Consider the following 25648-nt stretch of genomic DNA (forward strand, 5'->3'; position numbering starts at 1 on the left):
AGTTCTTGTATTTTAAGATACAATCTTAAACTATTAAAGAAAGAACTTCGATCTCACTGAAATACGTTTATTTGATAAAAACAATCAAAAATTGCCAAGAACAACGAAAAGTTCTTGTATTCTAAGATAAAATCTTGAGCGAACAAAGAAAAAAATTGTATCTCACTGAAATAAGTTCATGAGATGAAAACAAACAAAAATTGACAAGTACCACGAAAAGTTCTTGTATTCTAAGATAAAATCTTAAGCTATGAAAGAAAAAACTTGCATCTCACTGAAATACGTTCATTTGATGAAAACAAACAAAAATTGACAAGCACCACGAAAAGTTCTTGTATTTTAAGATAAAATGTTAAGCTATTAAAGAAAGAACTTCTATCTCACTGAAATATGTTCATTTGATGAAAACAAACAAAAATTGACAAGAACCACGAAAAGTTCTTGCATTTCAAGATAAAAGCTTAAGCTATTAAAGAAAAAACTTCTATCTCACTGAAATGCGTTCATTTGATGAAAACAAACAACAATTGACAAGAACCACGAAAAGTTCTTGTATTTTAAGATAAAATCTTCAGCTATTAAAGAAAAAACTTCCATCTCACTGAAATACGTTCATTTGATGAAAACAAACAAAAATTGAAAAGTACCACGTAAAGTTCTTGTATTTGAAGATAAAATCTTGAGCTATTAAAGAAAAAACTTCCATCTCACTTAAATAAGTTCATTTGATGAAAACAAACAAAAATTGACAAGGACCACGAAAAGTACTTGTGTTTTATTATGAAATTTTAATTATTAAAGAAAAAACTTCGATCTCACCGAAATACGTTTATTTGATGAAAACAATCAAAAATTGCCAAGAACAACGAAAAGTTCTTGTATTCTAAGATAAAATCTTGAGCGAACAAAGAAAAAACTTGTATCTCCCTGAAATAAGTTCATGAGATGAAAACAAACAAAAATTGACAAGTACCACGAAAAGATCTTGTATTCTAAGAAAAAATCTAAAGCTATGAAAGAAAAAACTTTCATCTCACTGAAATACATTCATTTGATGAAAACAAACAAAAATTGACAAGCACCACGAAAAGTTCTTGCATTTCAAGATAAAAGCTTAAGCTATTAAAGAAAAAACTTCTATCTCACTGAAATATGTTCATTTGATGAAAACAAACAACAATTGACAAGAACCACGAAAAGTTCTTGTATTTTAAGATAAAATCTTAAGCTATCAAAGAAAAAACTTCTATCTCACTGAAATATGTTAATTTGATGAAAACAAACAAAAATTGACAAGCACCACGTAAAGTTCTTGTATTTTAAGATAAAATCTTAAGCTGTAAAGCAGAAAACGTCTATCTCACTGAAATAAGTTTATTTGATGACAACAAACAAAAATTGACAAGGCCCACGAAAAGTACTGGTATTTTAATATGAAATCTTAAGTATGAAAGAAAAAACTTCTATCTCATTGAAATATGTTCATTTGATGAAAACAAACAAAAATTGCCAAGAACCAAGAAAAGTTCTTGTATTTCAAGATAAAATCTTAAGCTATGAAGGAGAAAACTTCCATCTCACTGAAATCAGTTCATTTGATGAAAACAAACAAAAATTGACAAGCACCACGAAAAGTTTTTGTATTTTAATATAAAATCTTAAGCGACTAAAGAAAAAGTTTCTATCTCACTGAAATATGTTCATTTGATGAAAACAAACAAAAATTGACAAGAACCACGAAAAAATCTTGTATTCTAAGATAAAATCTTAAGCTATCAAAGAAAAAACTTCTATCTCACTGAAATACGTTCATTAGATGAAAATAAATAAAAATTGACAAGAACGACGAAATGTTCTTGTATTTTAAGATAAAATCTTAAGCTATGAAGGAGAAAACTTCCATCTCACTGAAATAAGTTAATTTGATGAAAATAAATAAAAATTGACAAGAACCACGAAAAGTTCTTGTATTTTAAGATACAATCTTAAACTATTAAAGAAAGAACTTCGATCTCACTGAAATATGTTTATTTGATAAAAACAATCAAAAATTGCCAAGAACAACGAAAAGATCTTGTATTCTAAGAAAAAATCTAAAGCTATGAAAGAAAAAACTTGCATCTCACTGAAATACGTTCATTTGATGAAAACAAACAAAAATTGACAAGCACCACGAAAAGTTCTTGTATTTTAAGATAAAATGTTAAGCTATTAAAGAAAGAACTTCTATCTCACTGAAATATGTTCATTTGATGAAAACAAGCAAAAATTGACAAGAACCACGAAAAGTTCTTGCATTTCAAGATAAAAGCTTAATCTATGAAGGAGAAAACTTCCATCTCACTGAAATAAGTTCATTTGATGAAAACAAACAAAAATTGACAAGCACCACGAAAAGTTTTTGTATTTTAAGATAAAATCTTAAGCTGTGAAGGATAAAACTTCCATCTCACTGAAATAAGTTCATTTGATGAAAATAAATAAAAATTGACAAGGACCACGAAAAGTAATTGTATTTTAATATAAAATCTTAAGTGACTAAAGAAAAAGTTTCTATCTCACTGAAATATGTTCATTTGATGAAAACAAACAAAAATTGACAAGAACCACGAAAAATCTTGTATTCTAAGATAAAATCTTAAGCTATCAAAGAAAAAACTTCTATCTCACTGAAATACGTTCATTCGATGAAAATAACTAAAAATTGACAAGAACGACGAAATGTTCTTGTATTTTAAGATAAAATCTTAAGCTATGAAGGAGAAAACTTCCATCTCACTGAAATAAGTTAATTTGATGAAAATAAATAAAAATTGACAAGAACCACGAAAAGTTCTTGTATTTTAAGATACAATCTTAAGCTATTAAAGAAAAAACTTCAATCTCACTGAAATATGTTCATTTGATGAAAACAAACAAAAATTGACAAGGACCACGGAAACTTCTTGTATTCTAAGATAAAATCTTAAACTATTAAAGAAAGAACTTCGATCTCACTGAAATACGTTTATTTGATAAAAACAATCAAAAATTGCCAAGAACAACGAAAAGTTCTTGTATTCTAAGATAAAAACTTGAGCGAACAAAGAAAAAAATTGTATCTCACTGAAATAAGTTCATGAGATGAAAACAAACAAAAATTGACAAGTACCACGAAAAGTTCTTGTATACTAAGATAAAATCTTAAGCTATGAAAGAAAAAACTTGCATCTCACTGAAATACGTTCATTTGATGAAAACAAACAAAAATTGACAAGCACCACGAAAAGTTCTTGTATTTTAAGATAAAATGTTAAGCTATTAAAGAAAGAACTTCTATCTCACTGAAATATGTTCATTTGATGAAAACAAACAAAAATTGACAAGAACCACGAAAAGTTCTTGCATTTCAAGATAAAAGCTTAAGCTATTAAAGAAAAAACTTCTATCTCACTGAAATACGTTCATTTGATGAAAACAAACAACAATTGACAAGAACCACGAAAAGTTCTTGTATTTTAAGATAAAATCTTAAGCTATTAAAGAAAAAACTTCTATCTCACTGAAATATGTTAATTTGATGAAAACAAACAAAAATTGACAAGCACCACGTAAAGTTCTTGTATTTTAAGATAAAATCTTAAGCTGTCAAGCAGAAAACTTCTATCTCACTGAAATAAGTTCATTTGATGAAAACAAACAAAAATTGACAAGGCCCACGAAAAGTACTTGTATTTTAATATGAAATCTTAAGTATGAAAGAAAAAACTTCTATCTCACTGAAATATGTTCATTTGATGAAAACAAACAACAATTGACAAGAACCACGAAAAGTTCTTGTATTTTAAGATAAAATCTTCAGCTATTAAAGAAAAAACTTCGATCTCACCGAAATACGTTTATTTGATGAAAACAATCAAAAATTGCCAAGAACAACGAAAAGTTCTTGTATTCTAAGATAAAATCTTGAGCGAACAAAGAAAAAACTTGTATCTCCCTGAAATAAGTTCATGAGATGAAAACAAACAAAAATTGACAAGTACCACGAAAAGATCTTGTATTCTAAGAAAAAATCTAAAGCTATGAAAGAAAAAACTTGCATCTCACTGAAATACATTCATTTGATGAAAACAAACAAAAATTGACAAGCACCACGAAAAGTTCTTGTATTTTAAGATAAAATGTTAAGCTATTAAAGAAAGAACTTCTATCTCACTGAAATATGTTCATTTGATGAAAACAAGCAAAAATTGACAAGAACCACGAAAAGTTCTTGCATTTCAAGATAAAAGCTTAAGCTATTAAAGAAAAAACTTCTATCTCACTGAAATATGTTCATTTGATGAAAACAAACAACAATTGACAAGAACCACGAAAAGTTCTTGTATTTTAAGATAAAATCTTAAGCTATTAAAGAAAAAACTTCTATCTCACTGAAATATGTTAATTTGATGAAAACAAACAAAAATTGACAAGCACCACGTAAAGTTCTTGTATTTTAAGATAAAATCTTAAGCTGTAAAGCAGAAAACGTCTATCTCACTGAAATAAGTTTATTTGATGACAACAAACAAAAATTGACAAGGCCCACGAAAAGTACTGGTATTTTAATATGAAATCTTAAGTATGAAAGAAAAAACTTCTATCTCATTGAAATATGTTCATTTGATGAAAACAAACAAAAATTGCCAAGAACCAAGAAAAGTTCTTGTATTTCAAGATAAAATCTTAAGCTATGAAGGAGAAAACTTCCATCTCACTGAAATAAGTTCATTTGATGAAAACAAACAAAAATTGACAAGCACCACGAAAAGTTTTTGTATTTTAATATAAAATCTTAAGCGACTAAAGAAAAAGTTTCTATCTCACTGAAATATGTTCATTTGATGAAAACAAACAAAAATTGACAAGAACCACGAAAAAATCTTGTATTCTAAGATAAAATCTTAAGCTATCAAAGAAAAAACTTCTATCTCACTGAAATACGTTCATTAGATGAAAATAAATAAAAATTGACAAGAACGACGAAATGTTCTTGTATTTTAAGATAAAATCTTAAGCTATGAAGGAGAAAACTTCCATCTCACTGAAATAAGTTAATTTGATGAAAATAAATAAAAATTGACAAGAACCACGAAAAGTTCTTGTATTTTAAGATACAATCTTAAACTATTAAAGAAAGAACTTCGATCTCACTGAAATACGTTTATTTGATAAAAACAATCAAAAATTGCCAAGAACAACGAAAAGTTCTTGTATTCTAAGATAAAATCTTGAGCGAACAAAGAAAAAAATTGTATCTCACTGAAATAAGTTCATGAGATGAAAACAAACAAAAATTGACAAGTACCACGAAAAGTTCTTGTATTCTAAGATAAAATCTTAAGCTATGAAAGAAAAAACTTGCATCTCACTGAAATACGTTCATTTGATGAAAACAAACAAAAATTGACAGGCACCACGAAAAGTTCTTGTATTTTAAGATAAAATGTTAAGCTATTAAAGAAAGAACTTCTATCTCACTGAAATATGTTCATTTGATGAAAACAAACAAAAATTGACAAGAACCACGAAAAGTTCTTGCATTTCAAGATAAAAGCTTAAGCTATTAAAGAAAAAACTTCTATCTCACTGAAATGCGTTCATTTGATGAAAACAAACAACAATTGACAAGAACCACGAAAAGTTCTTGTATTTTAAGATAAAATCTTCAGCTATTAAAGAAAAAACTTCCATCTCACTGAAATACGTTCATTTGATGAAAACAAACAAAAATTGACAAGACCACGAAAAGTTCTTGTATTCTAAGATAAAATCTTGAGCAATTGAAGAAAAAACTTCCATCTCACTGAAATACGTTCATTTGATGAAAACAAACAAAAATTGACAAGTACCACGTAAAGTTCTTGTATTTGAAGATAAAATCTTAAGCTGTAAAGCAGAAAACTTCTATCTCACTTAAATAAGTTCATTTGATGAAAACAAACAAAAATTGACAAGGACCACGAAAAGTACTTGTGTTTTATTATGAAATTTTAAGTATTAAAGAAAAAACTTCTATCTCACCGAAATACGTTTATTTGATGAAAACAATCAAAAATTGCCAAGAACAACGAAAAGTTCTTGTATTCTAAGATAAAATCTTGAGCGAACAAAGAAAAAAATTGTATCTCCCTGAAATAAGTTCATGAGATGAAAACAAACAAAAATTGACAAGTACCACGAAAAGATCTTGTATTCTAAGATAAAATCTAAAGCTATGAAATAAAAAACTTGCATCTCACTGAAATACGTTCATTTGATGAAAACAAACAAAAATTGACAAGCACCACGAAAAGTTCTTGTATTTTAAGATAAAATGTTAAGCTATTAAAGAAAGAACTTCTATCTCACTGAAATATGTTCATTTGATGAAAGCAAGCAAAAATTGACAAGAACCACGAAAAGTTCTTGCATTTCAAGATAAAAGCTTAAGCTATTAAAGAAAAAAATTCTATCTCACTGAAATATGTTCATTTGATGAAAACAAACAAAAATTGCCAAGAACCAAGAAAAGTTCTTGTATTTCAAGATAAAATCTTAAGCTATGAAGGAGAAAACTTCCATCTCACTGAAATAAGTTCATTTGATGAAAACAAACAAAAATTGACAAGCACCACGAAAAGTTTTTGTATTTTAAGATAAAATCTTAAGCTATGAAGGATAAAACTTCCATCTCACTGAAATAAGTTCATTTGATGAAAACAAACAAAAATTGACAAGGACCACGAAAAGTAATTGTATTTTAATATAAAATCTTAAGCGACTAAAGAAAAAGTTTCTATCTCACTGAAATATGTTCATTTGATGAAAACAAACAAAAATTGACAAGAACCACGAAAAAATCTTGTATTCTAAGATAAAATCTAAAGCTATGAAAGAAAAAACTTGCATCTCACTGAAATACGTTCATTTGATGAAAACAAACAAAAATTGACAAGCACCACGAAAAGTTCTTGTATTTTAAGATAAAATGTTAAGCTATTAAAGAAAGAACTTCTATCTCACTGAAATATGTTCATTTGATGAAAACAAGCAAAAATTGACAAGAACCACGAAAAGTTCTTGCATTTCAAGATAAAAGCTTAATCTATGAAGGAGAAAACTTCCATCTCACTGAAATAAGTTCATTTGATGAAAACAAACAAAAATTGACAAGCACCACGAAAAGTTTTTGTATTTTAAGATAAAATCTTAAGCTATGAAGGATAAAACTTCCATCTCACTGAAATAAGTTCATTTGATGAAAATAAATAAAAATTGACAAGGACCACGAAAAGTAATTGTATTTTAATATAAAATCTTAAGCGACTAAAGAAAAAGTTTCTATCTCACTGAAATATGTTCATTTGATGAAAACAAACAAAAATTGACAAGAACCACGAAAAAATCTTGTATTCTAAGATAAAATCTTAAGCTATCAAAGAAAAAACTTCTATCTCACTGAAATCCGTTCATTCGATGAAAATAACTAAAAATTGACAAGAACGACGAAATGTTCATGTATTTTAAGATAAAATCTTAAGCTATGAAGGAGAAAACTTCCATCTCACTGAAATAAGTTAATTTGATGAAAATAAATAAAAATTGACAAGAACCACGAAAAGTTCTTGTATTTTAAGATACAATCTTAAGCTATTAAAGAAAAAACTTCTATCTCACTGAAATATGTTCATTTGATGAAAACAAACAAAAATTGCCAAGAACCAAGAAAAGTTCTTGTATTTCAAGATAAAATCTTAAGCTATGAAGGATAAAACTTCCATCTCACTGAAATAAGTTCATTTGATGAAAACAAACAAAAATTGACAAGGACCACGAAAAGTAATTGTATTTTAATATAAAATCTTAAGCGACTAAAGAAAAAGTTTCTATCTCACTGAAATATGTTCATTTGATGAAAACAAACAAAAATTGACAAGAACCACGAAAAAATCTTGTACTCTAAGATAAAATCTTAAACTATCAAAGAAAAAACTTCTATCTCACTGAAATACGTTCATTCGATGAAAATAAATAAAAATTGACAAGAACCACGAAAAGTTCTTGTATTTTAAGATACAATCTTAAGCTATTAAAGAAAAAACTTCAATCTCACTGAAATATGTTCATTTGATGAAAACAAACAAAAATTGACAAGGACCACGGAAACTTCTTGTGTTCCAAGATAAAATCTTAAGCTATTAAAGAAAGAACTTCGATCTCACTGAAATACGTTTATTTGATGAAAACAATCAAAAATTGCCAAGAACAACGAAAAGTTCTTGTATTCTAAGATAAAATCTTGAGCGAACAAAGAAAAAAATTGTATCTCACTGAAATAAGTTCATGAGATGAAAACAAACAAAAATTGACAAGTACCACGAAAAGTTCTTGTATTCTAAGATAAAATCTTAAGCTGTGAAAGAAAAAACTTGCATCTCACTGAAATACGTTCATTTGATGAAAACAAACAAAAATTGACAAGCACCACGAAAAGTTCTTGTATTTTAAGATAAAATGTTAAGCTATCAAAGAAAGAACTTCTATCTCACTGAAATATGTTCATTTGATGAAAACAAACAAAAATTGACAAGAACCACGAAAAGTTCTTGCATTTCAAGATAAAAGCTTAAGCTATTAAAGAAAAAACTTCTATCTCACTGAAATACGTTCATTTGATGAAAACAAACAACAATTGACAAGAGCCAAGAAAAGTTCTTGTATTTCAAGATAAAATCTTAAGCTATGAAGGAGAAAACTTCCATCTCACTGAAATAAGTTCATTTGATGAAAACAAACAAAAATTGACAAGCACCACGAAAAGTTTTTGTATTTTAAGATAAAATCTTAAGCTATGAAGGATAAAACTTCCATCTCACTGAAATAAGTTCATTTGATGAAAACAAACAAAAATTGACAAGGACCACGAAAAGTAATTGTATTTTAATATAAAATCTTAAGCGACTAAAGAAAAAGTTTCTATCTCACTGAAATATGTTCATTTGATGAAAACAAGCAAACATTGACAAGAACCACGAAAAGTTCTTGCATTTCAAGATAAAAGCTGAAGCTATTAAAGAAAAAACTTCTACCTCACTGAAATACGTTCATTTGATGAAAACAAACAACAATTGACAAGAACCACGAAAAGTTCTTGTATTTTAAGATAAAATCTTCAGCTCTTAAAGAAAAATCTTCTATCTCACTGAAATATGTTAATTTGATGAAAACAAACAAAAATTGACAAGCACCACGTAAAGTTCTTGTATTTTAAGATAAAATCTTAAGCTGTAAAGCAGAAAACTTCTATCTCACTGAAATAAGTTCATTTGATGACAACAAACAAAAATTGACAAGGCCCACGAAAAGTACTTGTATTTTAATATGAAATCTTAAGTATGAAACAAAAAACTTCTATCTCACTGAAATATGTTCATTTGATGAAAACAAACAAAAATTGCCAAGAACCAAGAAAAGTTCTTGTATTTCAAGATAAAATCTTAAGCTATGAAGGAGAAAACTTCTATCTCACTGAAATATGTTCATTTGATGAAAACAAACAAAAATTGACAAGCACCACGAAAAGTTTTTGTATTTCAAGATAAAATCTTAAGCTATGAAGGAGAAAACTTCAATCTCACTGAAATATGTTCATTTGATGAAAACAAACAAAAATTGACAAGGACCACGGAAACTTCTTGTGTTCCAAGATAAAATCTTAAGCTATTAAAGAAAGAACTTCAATCTCACTGAAATACGTTTATTTGATGAAAACAATCAAAAATTGCCAAGAACAACGAAAAGTTCTTGTATTCTAAGATAAAATCTTGAGCGAACAAAGAAAAAAATTGTATCTCACTGAAATAAGTTCATGAGATGAAAACAAACAAAAATTGACAAGTACCACGAAAAGTTCTTGTATTCTAAGATAAAATCTTAAGCTGTGAAAGAAAAAACTTGCATCTCACTGAAATACGTTCATTTGATGAAAACAAACAAAAATTGACAAGCACCACGAAAAGTTTTTGTATTTTAGGATAAAATCTTAAGCTATGAAGGATAAAACTTCCATCTCACTGAAATAAGTTAATTTGATGAAAATAAATAAAAATTGACAAGGACCACGAAAAGTACTTGTGTTTTATGATGAAATTTTAAGTATTAAAGAAAAAACTTCTATCTCACCGAAATACGTTTATTTGATGAAAACAATCAAAAATTGCCAAGAACAACGAAAAGTTCTTGTATTCTAAGATAAAATCTTGAGCGAACAAAGAAAAAACTTGTATCTCCCTGAAATAAGTTCATGAGATGAAAACAAACAAAAATTGACAAGTACCACGAAAAGATCTTGTATTCTAAGAAAAAATCTAAAGCTATGAAAGAAAAAACTTGCATCTCACTGAAATACGTTCATTTGATGAAAACAAACAAAAATTGACAAGCACCACGAAAAGTTCTTGTATTTTAAGATAAAATGTTAAGCTATTAAAGAAAGAACTTCTATCTCACTGAAATATGTTCATTTGATGAAAACAAGCAAAAATTGACAAGAACCACGAAAAGTTCTTGCATTTCAAGATAAAAGCTTAAGCTATTAAAGAAAAAACTTCTATCTCACTGAAATATGTTCATTTGATGAAAACAAACAAAAATTGACAAGGACCACGGAAACTTCTTGTATTCTAAGATAAAATCTTAAGCTATGAAAGAAAGAACTTCGATCTCACTGAAATACGTTCATTTGATGAAAAAAAACAAAAAATGACAAGAACCACGAAAAGTTCTTGTATTTTAAGATAAAATCTTAAGCTATGAAGGATAAAACTTCCATCTCACTGAAATAAGTTCATTTGATGAAAACAAACAAAAATTGACAAGGACCACGAAAAGTAATTGTATTTTAATATAAAATCTTAAGCGACTAAAGAAAAAGTTTCTATCTCACTGAAATATGTTCATTTGATGAAAACAAACAAAAATTGACAAGAACCACGAAAAAATCTTGTATTCTAAGATAAAATCTTAAGCTATCAAAGAAAAAACTTCTATCTCACTGAAATACGTTCATTAGATGAAAATAAATAAAAATTGACAAGAACCACGAAAAGTTCTTGTATTTTAAGATACAATCTTAAGCTATTAAAGACAAAACTTCAATCTCACTGAAATATGTTCATTTGATGAAAACAAACAAAAATTGACAAGGACCACGGAAACTTCTTGTATTCTAAGATAAAATCTTAAAATATTGAAGAAAGAACTTCGATCTCACTGAAATACGTTTATTTGATAAAAACAATCAAAAATTGCCAAGAACAACGAAAAGTTCTTGTATTCTAAGATAAAATCTTGAGCGAACAAAGAAAAAAATTGTATCTCACTGAAATACGTTCATTTGATGAAAACAGACAACAATTGACAAGAACCACGAAAAGTTCTTGTATTTTAAGATAAAATCTTAAGCTATTGAAGAAAAAACTTCTATCTCACTGAAATATGTTAATTTGATGAAAACAAACAAAAATTGACAAGCACCACGTAAAGTTCTTGTATTTTAAGATAAAATCTTAAGCTGTAAAGCAGAAAACTTCTATCTCACTGAAATAAGTTCATTTGATGAAAACAAACAAAAATTGACAAGCACCACGAAAAGTTTTTGTATTTTAAGATAAAATCTTAAGCTATGAAGGATAAAACTTCCATCTCACTGAAATAAGTTCATTTGATGAAAACAAACAAAAATTGACAAGGACCACGAAAAGTAATTGTATTTTAATATAAAATCTTAAGCGACGAAAGAAAAAGTTTCTATCTCACTGAAATATGTTCATTTGATGAAAACAATCAAAAATTGCCAAGAACAACGAAAAGTTCTTGTATTCTAAGATAAAATCTTGAGCGAACAAAGAAAAAACTTGTATCTCCCTGAAATAAGTTCATGAGATGAAAACAAACAAAAATTGACAAGTACCACGAAAAGATCTTGTATTCTAAGAAAAAATCTAAAGATATGAAAGAAAAAACTTGCATCTCACTGAAATACGTTCATTTGATGAAAACAAACAAAAATTGACAAGCACCACGAAAAGTTCTTGTATTTTAAGATAAAATGTTAAGCTATTAAAGAAAGAACTTCTATCTCACTGAAATATGTTCATTTGATGAAAACAAGCAAAAATTGACAAGAACCACGAAAAGTTCTTGCATTTCAAGATAAAAGCTTAAGCTATTAAAGAAAAAACTTCTATCTCACTGAAATATGTTCATTTGATGAAAACAAACAAAAATTGCCAAGAACCAAGAAAAGTTCTTGTATTTCAAGATAAAATCTTAAGCTATGAAGGAGAAAACTTCCATCTCACTGAAATAAGTTCATTTGATGAAAACAAACAAAAATTGACAAGCACCACGAAAAGTTTTTGTATTTTAAGATAAAATCTTAAGCTATGAAGGATAAAACTTCCATCTCACTGAAATAAGTTCATTTGATGAAAACAAACAAAAATTGACAAGGACCACGAAAAGTAATTGTATTTTAATATAAAATCTTAAGCGACTAAAGAAAAAGTTTCTATCTCACTGAAATATGTTCATTTGATGAAAACAAACAAAAATTGACAAGAACCACGAAAAAATCTTGTATTCTAAGATAAAATCTTAAGCTATCAAAGAAAAAACTTCTATCTCACTGAAATACGTTCATTAGATGAAAATAAATAAAAATTGACAAGAACGACGAAATGTTCTTGTATTTTAAGATAAAATCTTAAGCTATGAAGGAGAAAACTTCCATCTCACTGAAATAAGTTAATTTGATGAAAATAAATAAAAATTGACAAGAACCACGAAAAGTTCTTGTATTTTAAGATACAATCTTAAACTATTAAAGAAAGAACTTCGATCTCACTGAAATACGTTTATTTGATAAAAACAATCAAAAATTGCCAAGAACAACGAAAAGTTCTTGTATTCTAAGATAAAATCTTGAGCGAACAATGAAAAAAATTGTATCTCACTGAAATAAGTTCATGAGATGAAAACAAACAAAAATTGACAAGTACCACGAAAAGTTCTTGTATTCTAAGATAAAATCTTAAGCTATGAAAGAAAAAACTTGCATCTCACTGAAATACGTTCATTTGATGAAAACAAACAAAAATTGACAAGCACCACGAAAAGTTCTTGTATTTTAAGATAAAATGTTAAGCTATTAAAGAAAGAACTTCTATCTCACTGAAATATGTTCATTTGATGAAAACAAACAAAAATTGACAAGAACCACGAAAAGTTCTTGCATTTCAAGATAAAAGCTTAAGCTATTAAAGAAAAAACTTCTATCTCACTGAAATGCGTTCATTTGATGAAAACAAACAACAATTGACAAGAACCACGAAAAGTTCTTGTATTTTAAGATAAAATCTTCAGCTATTAAAGAAAAAACTTCCATCTCACTGAAATACGTTCATTTGATGAAAACAAACAAAAATTGACAAGACCACGAAAAGTTCTTGTATTCTAAGATAAAATCTTGAGCAATTAAAGAAAAAACTTCCATCTCACTGAAATACGTTCATTTGATGAAAACAAACAAAAATTGACAAGTACCACGTAAAGTTCTTGTATTTGAAGATAAAATCTTAAGCTGTAAAGCAGAAAACTTCTATCTCACTTAAATAAGTTCATTTGATGAAAACAAACAAAAATTGACAAGGACCACGAAAAGTACTTGTGTTTTATTATGAAATTTTAAGTATTAAAGAAAAAACTTCTATCTCACCGAAATACGTTTATTTGATGAAAACAATCAAAAATTGCCAAGAACAACGAAAAGTTCTTGTATTCTAAGATAAAATGTTAAGCTATTAAAGAAAGAACTTCTATCTCACTGAAATATGAACTTATTTCAGTGAGATGGAAGTTTTATCCTTCATAGCTTAAGATTTTATCTTAAAATACAAAAACTTTTCGTGGTGCTTGTCAATTTTTGTTTGTTTTCATCAAATGAACTTATTTCAGTGAGATGGAAGTTTTCTCCTTCATAGCTTAAGATTTTATCTTGAAATACAAGAACTTTTCTTGGTTCTTGGCAATTTTTGTTTGTTTTCATCAAATGAACATATTTCAGTGAGATAGAAGTTTTTTTCTTTAATAGCTTAAGCTTTTATCTTGAAATGCAAGAACTTTTCGTGGTTCTTGTCAATTTTTGCTTGTTTTCATCAAATGAACATATTTCAGTGAGATAGAAGTTCTTTCTTTAATAGCTTAACATTTTATCTTAAAATACAAGAACTTTTCGTGGTGCTTGTCAATTTTTGTTTGTTTTCATCAAATGAACGTATTTCAGTGAGATGCAAGTTTTTTCTTTCATAGCTTTAGATTTTTTCTTAGAATACAAGATCTTTTCGTGGTACTTGTCAATTTTTGTTTGTTTTCATCTCATGAACTTATTTCAGGGAGATACAAGTTTTTTCTTTGTTCGCTCAAGATTTTATCTTAGAATACAAGAACTTTTCGTTGTTCTTGGCAATTTTTGATTGTTTTCATCAAATAAACGTATTTCGGTGAGATAGAAGTTTTTTCTTTAATACTTAAAATTTCATCATAAAACACAAGTACTTTTCGTGGTCCTTGTCAATTTTTATTTATTTTCATCAAATTAACTTATTTCAGTGAGATGGAAGTTTTATCCTTCATAGCTTAAGATTTTATCTTAAAATACAAAAACTTTTCGTGGTGCTTGTCAATTTTTGTTTGTTTTCATCAAATGAACTTATTTCAGTGAGATGGAAGTTTTCTCCTTCATAGCTTAAGATTTTATCTTGAAATACAAGAACTTTTCTTGGTTCTTGGCAATTTTTGTTTGTTTTCATCAAATGAACATATTTCAGTGAGATAGAAGTTTTTTGTTTCATACTTAAGATTTCATATTAAAATACAAGTACTTTTCGTGGGCCTTGTCAATTTTTGTTTGTTGTCATCAAATGAACTTATTTCAGTGAGATAGAAGTTTTCTGCTTTACAGCTTAAGATTTTATCTTAAAATACAAGAACTTTACGTGGTGCTTGTCAATTTTTGTTTGTTTTCATCAAATTAACATATTTCAGTGAGATAGAAGTTTTTTCTTTAATAGCTGAAGATTTTATCTTAAAATACAAGAACTTTTCGTGGTTCTTGTCAATTGTTGTTTGTTTTCATCAAATGAACGTATTTCAGTGAGGTAGAAGTTTTTTCTTTAATAGCTTAAGCTTTTATCTTGAAATGCAAGAACTTTTCGTGGTTCTTGTCAATTTTTGCTTGTTTTCATCAAATGAACATATTTCAGTGAGATAGAAACTTTTTCTTTAGTCGCTTAAGATTTTATATTAAAATACAATTACTTTTCGTGGTCCTTGTCAATTTTTGTTTGTTTTCATCAAATGAACTTATTTCAGTGAGATGGAAGTTTTATCCTTCATAGCTTAAGATTTTATCTTAAAATACAAAAACTTTTCGTGGTGCTTGTCAATTTTTGTTTGTTTTCATCAAATGAACTTATTTCAGTGAGATGGAAGTTTTCTCCTTCATAGCTTAAGATTTTATCTTGAAATACAAGAACTTTTCTTGGCTCTTGACAATTTTTGTTTGTTTTCATCAAATGAACATATTTCAGTGAGATAGAAGTTTTTTCTTTCATACTTAAGATTTCATATTAAAATACAAGTACTTTTCGTGGGCCTTGTCAATTTTTGTTTGTTTTCATCAAATGAACTTATTTCAGTGAGATAGAAGTTTTTTCTTTAATAGCTTAAGATTGTATCTTAAAATACAAGAACTTTTCGTCGTTCTTGTCAATTTTTATTTATTTTCATCAAATTAACTTATTTCAGTGAGATGGAAGTTTTCTCCTTCATAGCTTAAGATTTTATCTTAAAATACAAGAACATTTCGTCGTTCTTGTCAATTTTTAGTTATTTTCATCGAATGAACGTATTTCAGTGAGATAGAAGTTTTTTCTTTGATAGCTTAAGATTTTATCTTAGAATACAAGATTTTTTCGTGGTTCTTGTCAATTTTTGTTTGTTTTCATCAAATGAACATATTTCAGTGAGATAGAAACTTTTTCTTTAGTCGCTTAAGATTTTATATTAAAATACATTTACTTTTCGTGGTCCTTGTCAATTTTTGTTTGTATTCATCAAATGAACTTATTTCAGTGAGATGGAAGTTTTATCCTTCATAGCTGAAGATTTTATCTTAAAATACAAAAACTTTTCGTGGTGCTTGTCAATTTTTGTTTGTTTTCATCAAATGAACTTATTTCAGTGAGATGGAAGTTTTCTCCTTCATAGCTTAAGATTTTATCTTGAAATACAAGAACTTTTCTTGGTTCTTGGCAATTTTTGTTTGTTTTCATCAAATGAACATATTTCAGTGAGATAGAAGTTTTTTCTTTAATAGCTTAAGCTTTTATCTTGAAATGCAAGAACTTTTCGTGGTTCTTGTCAATTTTTGCTTGTTTTCATCAAATGAACATATTTCAGTGAGATAGAAGTTCTTTCTTTAATAGCTTAACATTTTATCTTAAAATACAAGAACTTTTCGTGGTGCTTGTCAATTTTTGTTTGTTTTCATCAAATGAACGTATTTCAGTGAGATGCAAGTTTTTTCTTTCATAGCTTTAGATTTTATCTTAGAATACAAGATCTTTTCGTGGTACTTGTCAATTTTTGTTTGTTTTCATCTCATGAACTTATTTCAGGGAGATACAAGTTTTTTCTTTGTTCGCTCAAGATTTTATCTTAGAATACAAGAACTTTTCGTTGTTCTTGGCAATTTTTGATTGTTTTCATCAAATAAACGTATTTCGGTGAGATAGAAGTTTTTTCTTTAATACTTAAAATTTCATAATAAAACACAAGTACTTTTCGTGGTCCTTGTCAATTTTTGTTTGTTTTCATCAAATGAACTTATTTAAGTGAGATAGAAGTTTTCTGCTTTACAGCTTAAGATTTTATCTTCAAATACAAGAACTTTACGTGGTACTTGTCAATTTTTGTTTGTTTTCATCAAATGAACGTATTTCAGTGAGATGGAAGTTTTTTCTTTAATTGCTCAAGATTTTATCTTAGAATACAAGAACTTTTCGTGGTCTTGTCAATTTTTGTTTGTTTTCATCAAATGAACGTATTTCAGTGAGATGGAAGTTTTTTCTTTAATAGCTGAAGATTTTATCTTAAAATACAAGAACTTTTCGTGGTTCTTGTCAATTGTTGTTTGTTTTCATCAAATGAACGCATTTCAGTGAGATAGAAGTTTTTTCTTTAATAGCTTAAGCTTTTATCTTGAAATGCAAGAACTTTTCGTGGTTCTTGTCAATTTTTGTTTGTTTTCATCAAATGAACATATTTCAGTGAGATAGAAGTTCTTTCTTTCATAGCTTAAGATTTTATCTTAGAATACAAGAACTTTTCGTGGTACTTGACAATTTTTGTTTGTTTTCATCTCATGAACTTATTTCAGTGAGATACAATTTTTTTCTTTGTTCGCTCAAGATTTTATCTTAGAATACAAGAACTTTTCGTTGTTCTTGGCAATTTTTGATTGTTTTTATCAAATAAACGTATTTCAGTGAGATCGAAGTTCTTTCTTTAATAGTTTAAGATTGTATCTTAAAATACAAGAACTTTTCGTGGTTCTTGTCAATTTTTATTTATTTTCATCAAATTAACTTATTTCAGTGAGATGGAAGTTTTCTCCTTCATAGCTTAAGATTTTATCTTAAAATACAAGAACATTTCGTCGTTCTTGTCAATTTTTATTTATTTTCATCTAATGAACGTATTTCAGTGAGATAGAAGTTTTTTCTTTGATAGCTTAAGATTTTATCTTAGAATACAAGATTTTTTCGTGGTTCTTGTCAATTTTTGTTTGTTTTCATCAAATGAACATATTTCAGTGAGATAGAAACTTTTTCTTTAGTCGCTTAAGATTTTATATTAAAATACAATTACTTTTCGTGGTCCTTGTCAATTTTTGTTTGTTTTCATCAAATGAACTTATTTCAGTGAGATGGAAGTTTTATCCTTCATAGCTTAAGATTTTATCTTAAAATACAAAAACTTTTCGTGGTGCTTGTCAATTTTTGTTTGTTTTCATCAAATGAACTTATTTCAGTGAGATGGAAGTTTTCTCCTTCATAGCTTAAGATTTTATCTTGAAATACAAGAACTTTTCTTGGTTCTTGGCAATTTTTGTTTGTTTTCATCAAATGAACATATTTCAGTGAGATAGAAGTTTTTTCTTTAATAGCTTAAGCTTTTATCTTGAAATGCAAGAACTTTTCGTGGTTCTTGTCAATTTTTGCTTGTTTTCATCAAATGAACATATTTCAGTGAGATAGAAGTTCTTTCTTTAATAGCTTAACATTTTATCTTAAAATACAAGAACTTTTCGTGGTGCTTGTCAATTTTTGTTTGTTTTCATCAAATGAACGTATTTCAGTGAGATGCAAGTTTTTTCTTTCATAGCTTTAGATTTTTTCTTAGAATACAAGATCTTTTCGTGGCACTTGTCAATTTTTGTTTGTTTTCATCTCATGAACTTATTTCAGGGAGATACAAGTTTTTTCTTTGTTCGCTCAAGATTTTATCTTAGAATACAAGAACTTTTCGTTGTTCTTGGCAATTTTTGATTGTTTTCATCAAATAAACGTATTTCGGTGAGATAGAAGTTTTTTCTTTAATACTTAAAATTTCATCATAAAACACAAGTACTTTTCGTGGTCCTTGTCAATTTTTATTTATTTTCATCAAATTAACTTATTTCAGTGAGATGGAAGTTTTATCCTTCATAGCTTAAGATTTTATCTTAAAATACAAAAACTTTTCGTGGTGCTTGTCAATTTTTGTTTGTTTTCATCAAATGAACTTATTTCAGTGAGATGGAAGTTTTCTCCTTCATAGCTTAAGATTTTATCTTGAAATACAAGAACTTTTCTTGGCTCTTGGCAATTTTTGTTTGTTTTCATCAAATGAACATATTTCAGTGAGATAGAAGTTTTTTCTTTCATACTTAAGATTTCATATTAAAATACAAGTACTTTTCGTGGGCCTTGTCAATTTTTGTTTGTTTTCATCAAATGAACTTATTTCAGTGAGATAGAAGTTTTTTCTTTAATAGCTTAAGATTGTATCTTAAAATACAAGAACTTTTCGTCGTTCTTGTCAATTTTTATTTATTTTCATCAAATTAACTTATTTCAGTGAGATGGAAGTTTTCTCCTTCATAGCTTAAGATTTTATCTTAAAATACAAGAACATTTCGTCGTTCTTGTCAATTTTTAGTTATTTTCATCGAATGAACGTATTTCAGTGAGATAGAAGTTTTTTCTTTGATAGCTTAAGATTTTATCTTAGAATACAAGATTTTTTCGTGGTTCTTGTCAATTTTTGTTTGTTTTCATCAAATGAACATATTTCAGTGAGATAGAAACTTTTTCTTTAGTCGCTTAAGATTTTATATTAAAATACATTTACTTTTCGTGGTCCTTGTCAATTTTTGTTTGTATTCATCAAATGAACTTATTTCAGTGAGATGGAAGTTTTATCCTTCATAGCTTAAGATTTTATCTTAAAATACAAAAACTTTTCGTGGTGCTTGTCAATTTTTGTTTGTTTTCATCAAATGAACTTATTTCAGTGAGATGGAAGTTTTCTCCTTCATAGCTTAAGATTTTATCTTGAAATACAAGAACTTTTCTTGGTTCTTGGCAATTTTTGTTTGTTTTCATCAAATGAACATATTTCAGTGAGATCGAAGTTTTTTCTTTAATAGCTTAAGCTTTTATCTTGAAATGCAAGAACTTTTCGTGGTTCTTGTCAATTTTTGCTTGTTTTCATCAAATGAACATATTTCAGTGAGATAGAAGTTCTTTCTTTAATAGCTTAACATTTTATCTTAAAATACAAGAACTTTTCGTGGTGCTTGTCAATTTTTGTTTGTTTTCATCAAATGAACGTATTTCAGTGAGATGCAAGTTTTTTCTTTCATAGCTTTAGATTTTTTCTTAGAATACAAGATCTTTTCGTGGCACTTGTCAATTTTTGTTTGTTTTCATCTCATGAACTTATTTCAGGGAGATACAAGTTTTTTCTTTGTTCGCTCAAGATTTTATCTTAGAATACAAGAACTTTTCGTTGTTCTTGGCAATTTTTGATTGTTTTCATCAAATAAACGTATTTCGGTGAGATAGAAGTTTTTTCTTTAATACTTAAAATTTCATCATAAAACACAAGTACTTTTCGTGGTCCTTGTCAATTTTTATTTATTTTCATCAAATTAACTTATTTCAGTGAGATGGAAGTTTTATCCTTCATAGCTTAAGATTTTATCTTAAAATACAAAAACTTTTCGTGGTGCTTGTCAATTTTTGTTTGTTTTCATCAAATGAACTTATTTCAGTGAGATGGAAGTTTTCTCCTTCATAGCTTAAGATTTTATCTTGAAATACAAGAACTTTTCTTGGCTCTTGGCAATTTTTGTTTGTTTTCATCAAATGAACATATTTCAGTGAGATAGAAGTTTTTTCTTTCATACTTAAGATTTCATATTAAAATACAAGTACTTTTCGTGGGCCTTGTCAATTTTTGTTTGTTTTCATCAAATGAACTTATTTCAGTGAGATAGAAGTTTTTTCTTTAATAGCTTAAGATTGTATCTTAAAATACAAGAACTTTTCGTCGTTCTTGTCAATTTTTATTTATTTTCATCAAATTAACTTATTTCAGTGAGATGGAAGTTTTCTCCTTCATAGCTTAAGATTTTATCTTAAAATACAAGAACATTTCGTCGTTCTTGTCAATTTTTAGTTATTTTCATCGAATGAACGTATTTCAGTGAGATAGAAGTTTTTTCTTTGATAGCTTAAGATTTTATCTTAGAATACAAGATTTTTTCGTGGTTCTTGTCAATTTTTGTTTGTTTTCATCAAATGAACATATTTCAGTGAGATAGAAACTTTTTCTTTAGTCGCTTAAGATTTTATATTAAAATACATTTACTTTTCGTGGTCCTTGTCAATTTTTGTTTGTATTCATCAAATGAACTTATTTCAGTGAGATGGAAGTTTTATCCTTCATAGCTTAAGATTTTATCTTAAAATACAAAAACTTTTCGTGGTGCTTGTCAATTTTTGTTTGTTTTCATCAAATGAACTTATTTCAGTGAGATGGAAGTTTTCTCCTTCATCGCTTAAGATTTTATCTTGAAATACAAGAACTTTTCTTGGTTCTTGGCAATTTTTGTTTGTTTTCATCAAATGAACATATTTCAGTGAGATAGAAGTTTTTTCTTTAATAGCTTAAGCTTTTATCTTGAAATGCAAGAACTTTTCGTGGTTCTTGTCAATTTTTGCTTGTTTTCATCAAATGAACATATTTCAGTGAGATAGAAGTTCTTTCTTTAATAGCTTAACATTTTATCTTAAAATACAAGAACTTTTCGTGGTGCTTGTCAATTTTTGTTTGTTTTCATCAAATGAACGTATTTCAGTGAGATGCAAGTTTTTTCTTTCATAGCTTTAGATTTTATCTTAGAATACAAGATCTTTTCGTGGTACTTGTCAATTTTTGTTTGTTTTCATCTCATGAACTTATTTCAGGGAGATACAAGTTTTTTCTTTGTTCGCTCAAGATTTTATCTTAGAATACAAGAACTTTTCGTTGTTCTTGGCAATTTTTGATTGTTTTCATCAAATAAACGTATTTCGGTGAGATAGAAGTTTTTTCTTTAATACTTAAAATTTCATAATAAAACACAAGTACTTTTCGTGGTCCTTGTCAATTTTTGTTTGTTTTCATCAAATGAACTTATTTAAGTGAGATAGAAGTTTTCTGCTTTACAGCTTAAGATTTTATCTTCAAATACAAGAACTTTACGTGGTACTTGTCAATTTTTGTTTGTTTTCATCAAATGAACGTATTTCAGTGAGATGGAAGTTTTTTCTTTAATTGCTCAAGATTTTATCTTAGAATACAAGAACTTTTCGTGGTCTTGTCAATTTTTGTTTGTTTTCATCAAATGAACGTATTTCAGTGAGATGGAAGTTTTTTCTTTAATAGCTGAAGATTTTATCTTAAAATACAAGAACTTTTCGTGGTTCTTGTCAATTGTTGTTTGTTTTCATCAAATGAACGCATTTCAGTGAGATAGAAGTTTTTTCTTTAATAGCTTAAGCTTTTATCTTGAAATGCAAGAACTTTTCGTGGTTCTTGTCAATTTTTGTTTGTTTTCATCAAATGAACATATTTCAGTGAGATAGAAGTTCTTTCTTTAATAGCTTAACATTTTATCTTAAAATACAAGAACTTTTCGTGGTGCTTGTCAATTTTTGTTTGTTTTCATCAAATGAACGTATTTCAGTGAGATGCAAGTTTTTTCTTTCATAGCTTAAGATGTTATCTTAGAATACAAGAACTTTTCGTGGTACTTGTCAATTTTTGTTTGTTTTCATCTCATGAACTTATTTCAGTGAGATACAATTTTTTTCTTTGTTCGCTCAAGATTTTATCTTAGAATACAAGAACTTTTCGTTGTTCTTGGCAATTTTTGATTGTTTTTATCAAATAAACGTATTTCAGTGAGATCGAAGTTCTTTCTTTAATAGTTTAAGATTGTATCTTAAAATACAAGAACTTTTCGTGGTTCTTGTCAATTTTTATTTATTTTCATCAAATTAACTTATTTCAGTGAGATGGAAGTTTTTTCTTTGATAGCTTAAGATTTTATCTTAGAATACAAGATTTTTTCGTGGTTCTTGTCAATTTTTGTTTGTTTTCATCAAATGAACATATTTCAGTGAGATAGAAACTTTTTCTTTAGTCGCTTAAGATTTTATATTAAAATACAATTACTTTTCGTGGTCCTTGTCAATTTTTGTTTGTTTTCATCAAATGAACTTATTTCAGTGAGATGGAAGTTTTATCCTTCATAGCTTAAGATTTTATCTTAAAATACAAAAACTTTTCGTGGTGCTTGTCAATTTTTGTTTGTTTTCATCAAATGAACTTATTTCAGTGAGATGGAAGTTTTCTCCTTCATAGATTAAGCTTTTATCTTGAAATGCAAGAACTTTTCGTGGTTCTTGTCAATTTTTGCTTGTTTTCATCAAATGAACATATTTCAGTGAGATAGAAGTTCTTTCTTTAATAGCTTAACATTTCATCTTAAAATACAAGAACTTTTCGTGGTGCTTGTCAATTTTTGTTTGTTTTCATCAAATGAACGTATTTCAGTGAGATGCAAGTTTTTTCTTTCATAGCTTTAGATTTTATCTTAGAATACAAGATTTTTTCGTGGTCCTTGTCAATTTTTGTTTGTTTTCATCAAATGAACATATTTCAGTGAGATAGAAACTTTTTCTTTAGTCGCTTAAGATTTTATATTAAAATACAATTACTTTTCGTGGTCCTTGTCAATTTTTGTTTGTTTTCATCAAATGAACTTATTTCAGTGAGATGGAAGTTTTATCCTTCATAGCTTAAGATTTTATCTTAGAATACAAGAACTTTTCGTGGTACTTGTCAATTTTTGTTTGTTTTCATCTCATGAACTTATTTCAGTGAGATACAATTTTTTTCTTTGTTCGCTCAAGATTTTATCTTAGAATACAAGAACTTTTCGTTGTTCTTGGCAATTTTTGATTGTTTTTATCAAATAAACGTATTTCAGTGAGATCGAAGTTCTTTCTTTAATAGTTTAAGATTTTATCTTAGAATACAAGAACATTTCGTCGTTCTTGTCAATTTTTAGTTATTTTCATCGAATGAACGTATTTCAGTGAGATAGAAGTTTTTTCTTTGATAGCTTAAGATTTTATCTTAGAATACAAGATTTTTTCGTGGTTCTTGTCAATTTTTGTTTGTTTTCATCAAATGAACATATTTCAGTGAGATAGAAACTTTTTCTTTAGTCGCTTAAGATTTTATATTAAAATACATTTACTTTTCGTGGTCCTTGTCAATTTTTGTTTGTTTTCATCAAATGAACTTATTTCAGTGAGATGGAAGTTTTCTCCTTCATAGCTTAAGATTTTATCTTGAAATACAAGAACTTTTCTTGGTTCTTGGCAATTTTTGTTTGTTTTCATCAAATGAACATATTTCAGTGAGATAGAAGTTTTTTCTTTAATAGCTTATGCTTTTATCTTGAAATGCAAGAACTTTTCGTGGTTCTTGTCAATTTTTGCTTGTTTTCATCAAATGAACATATTTCAGTGAGATAGAAGTTCTTTCTTTAATAGCTTAACATTTTATCTTAAAATACAAGAACTTTTCGTGGTGCTTGTCAATTTTTGTTTGTTTTCATCAAATGAACGTATTTCAGTGAGATGCAAGTTTTTTCTTTCATAGCTTTAGATTTTATCTTAGAATACAAGATCTTTTCGTGGTACTTGTCAATTTTTGTTTGTTTTCATCTCATGAACTTATTTCAGGGAGATACAAGTTTTTTCTTTGTTCGCTCAAGATTTTATCTTAGAATACAAGAACTTTTCGTTGTTCTTGGCAATTTTTGATTGTTTTCATCAAATAAACGTATTTCGGTGAGATAGAAGTTTTTTCTTTAATACTTAAAATTTCATAATAAAACACAAGTACTTTTCGTGGTCCTTGTCAATTTTTGTTTGTTTTCATCAAATGAACTTATTTAAGTGAGATAGAAGTTTTCTGCTTTACAGCTTAAGATTTTATCTTCAAATACAAGAACTTTACGTGGTACTTGTCAATTTTTGTTTGTTTTCATCAAATGAACGTATTTCAGTGAGATGGAAGTTTTTTCTTTAATTGCTCAAGATTTTATCTTAGAATACAAGAACTTTTCGTGGTCTTGTCAATTTTTGTTTGTTTTCATCAAATGAACGTATTTCAGTGAGATGGAAGTTTTTTCTTTAATAGCTGAAGATTTTATCTTAAAATACAAGAACTTTTCGTGGTTCTTGTCAATTGTTGTTTGTTTTCATCAAATGAACGCATTTCAGTGAGATAGAAGTTTTTTCTTTAATAGCTTAAGCTTTTATCTTGAAATGCAAGAACTTTTCGTGGTTCTTGTCAATTTTTGTTTGTTTTCATCAAATGAACATATTTCAGTGAGATAGAAGTTCTTTCTTTAATAGCTTAACATTTTATCTTAAAATACAAGAACTTTTCGTGGTGCTTGTCAATTTTTGTTTGTTTTCATCAAATGAACGTATTTCAGTGAGATGCAAGTTTTTTCTTTCATAGCTTAAGATTTTATCTTAGAATACAAGAACTTTTCGTGGTACTTGTCAATTTTTGTTTGTTTTCATCTCATGAACTTATTTCAGTGAGATACAATTTTTTTCTTTGTTCGCTCAAGATTTTATCTTAGAATACAAGAACTTTTCGTTGTTCTTGGCAATTTTTGATTGTTTTTATCAAATAAACGTATTTCAGTGAGATCGAAGTTCTTTCTTTAATAGTTTAAGATTGTATCTTAAAATACAAGAACTTTTCGTGGTTCTTGTCAATTTTTATTTATTTTCATCAAATTAACTTATTTCAGTGAGATGGAAGTTTTCTCCTTCATAGCTTAAGATTTTATCTTAAAATACAAGAACATTTCGTCGTTCTTGTCAATTTTTATTTATTT

The sequence above is a fragment of the Heptranchias perlo genome, chromosome 8 (genome assembly GCF_035084215.1).
Source record: "Heptranchias perlo isolate sHepPer1 chromosome 8, sHepPer1.hap1, whole genome shotgun sequence".
NCBI classification, from domain to species: domain Eukaryota; kingdom Metazoa; phylum Chordata; class Chondrichthyes; order Hexanchiformes; family Hexanchidae; genus Heptranchias; species Heptranchias perlo.